Source organism: Schistocerca gregaria, chromosome 3 (genome assembly GCF_023897955.1).
Source record: "Schistocerca gregaria isolate iqSchGreg1 chromosome 3, iqSchGreg1.2, whole genome shotgun sequence".
NCBI classification, from domain to species: Eukaryota; Metazoa; Arthropoda; class Insecta; order Orthoptera; family Acrididae; genus Schistocerca; species Schistocerca gregaria.
The window spans coordinates 66,447,318-66,449,750 of record NC_064922.1 but is presented as its reverse complement, the minus strand read 5'-3'; the positions used below and the strand labels follow the sequence as shown (position 1 = coordinate 66,449,750).

The following is a 2,433-nucleotide window of genomic DNA, read 5'->3' as shown; positions in this document are numbered from 1 at the left end:
TTCTAGTATAAATAGTACATTTGACTTCCAATCAGAAAGCTTGATATAAATCAAGAAAAACAATTCTAATTCTATCAACAAGAGTTTTCATTAGATTTATTATTCCAATAATTGTTATAATCCTGGCAACAACACTATCAAAAAAATTAATTAATGATCGAGAAAAAAGATCACCATTTGAATGTGGGTTTGATCCAAAAAGATCAGCACGAATACCATTCTCAATACGATTCTTCCTAATCGCAGTAATCTTTTTAATTTTTGATGTAGAAATTGCACTAATTCTACCAATTGTAATTATTTTTAAAACTTCAGACATTATAATCTGAACAGTATCAACAATATTTTTTATTCTAGTTCTATTAGGAGGACTATACCATGAATGAAACCAAGGAGCATTACAATGAGCAGAATAAAGGGTCGTAGTTAAATATAACATTTGGGTTGCATTCAAAAAGTATTGATATTATCAATCAACCTTAAATAGAATAAGAAGCGAAATATTGCAGTCAGTTTCGACCTGGAAGATTGGTATGTACTACCCTTATTCTTATTAATTGAAGCCAAAAAGAGGCGTATTACTGTTAATAATATAATTGAAGTATAATAGTTCCAATTAAGGAAATGTAAAGCCAATATGAAAGCTGCTAACTTTTTATATTAGCGGTTAAACTCCGTTAACATTTCTAAAATTTATATAGTTTAAATAAAACATTACATTTTCACTGTAAAAATAATATATCTATATTTATAAATACTTAAAAGTAAAAATACTTCCTTAACATCTTCAGTGTCACGCTCTAATTATAAGCTATTTAAGTAAACGAAAAACAATATTACCAAAATAAATATTCAAAAAATAAAAGTTTAAAGATAAATCTTGAAATTAGAATCATATCAACCTTGAATATAACCAATTAAATAAATAAATAATCTATATAAACCTTGACCACCAAGTAATTCACCTCAACCATAATCAAATGACTTAGATGAATAATAACCTATTTTTAAAGGAATATATCTAATAAACTTAGTTGAAAGAAAAGGTATAAATCATATAGAACCAGCAAATCTAACAAAAGAAAGTATACTTAAAGAAAATAAATTATGAGAAAAATCAAAATTAGAAATAAGATAACCTAAATAAGCACCTAAAATAACAACTGTAATAGTTAAAAACTTTAAATAATAAGGTAAAGCAATCACATGAGGAATAGGAAAAATTAATCAAGATAAAAGACTACCACCAAAAACAGCAACAAACAATAGACCAATTATTCCAAATGAAATATAATAACCCTTATCATCAAAAGAAAATCTAGAATAAAAATTATTATCACCAGATATTGAATAATAAAACAAACGAAAAGAATAAGAAGCAGTTAAACCAGTAGAAAAAAAATAAAGAAAAAAAATTAAACAATTAATTCATCTTAAACAAACCATCTCAAGAATTAAATCCTTTGAATAAAATCCCGCTAAAAAAGGTATTCCACACAAAGATAAACTAGAAACATTAAAACAAACTGAAGTTAAAGGTATGAAATTAACAATTGATCCTATAAAACGAATATCCTGAGAATCCTTCAAATTATGAATTATTGAACCTGCACATATAAATAATAATGCCTTAAATAAAGCATGAGCCAATAAATGAAAAAATGCAAGCTTTGGATAACCTATAGCCAAAATTCTTATTATTAAACCAAGTTGTCTTAAAGTAGAAAGAGCAATAATCTTCTTTAAATCAAACTCAAAATTAGCGCCCAATCCAGCCATAAATATAGTTATACAACCAATTAAAAGTAAAAATCAACCACAATTATAAGTATCCAATATTGGTCTAAAACGAATTAATAAATAAACACCAGCAGTAACAAGAGTAGAAGAATGAACTAAAGCAGAAACAGGAGTAGGAGCTGCTATAGCAGCAGGAAGTCATGAAGAGAAAGGAATCTGAGCTCTCTTAGTTATAGCTGCTAAAACAATTAATATAGTAATGAGCTTTATTTCAAAAGAATTAGAAATAAAATCATAATAATAAATATAATTTCAACCACCAAAATTTAACATTCATGCAATAGAAATTAAAATAGCAACATCACCAATACGATTAGAAAGTGCAGTTAATATACCAGCACTATAAGATTTTACATTTTGATAATAAATAACTAAACAATAAGAAACTAAACCTAAACCATCTCAACCTAATAAAATTCTAATTAAATTAGGACTAATAATTAAAAAATCTATAGAAAGAATAAATATTAAAACAATAATAATAAAACGATTTATATTCTTTTCACCAGATATATAATCCTCTCTATAATAAATAACCAAAGAAGAAATATATATAACAAAAGATATAAAAATAAGATATATTCAATCCAAAATTAAAGTTATAACAACTATAGAACCATTTAAATTGAAAAG

At 25.2% G+C, this 2,433-nt stretch overlaps 1 pseudogene; it reads right to left on the bottom strand.

Annotated features, from left to right (window-relative positions):
* Positions 1–940: 940 nt before the first annotated feature.
* On the bottom strand, positions 941–2,196 carry LOC126353981 (NADH-ubiquinone oxidoreductase chain 5-like; annotated as a pseudogene).
* Between the last annotated feature and the right edge of the window lie 237 nt (positions 2,197–2,433).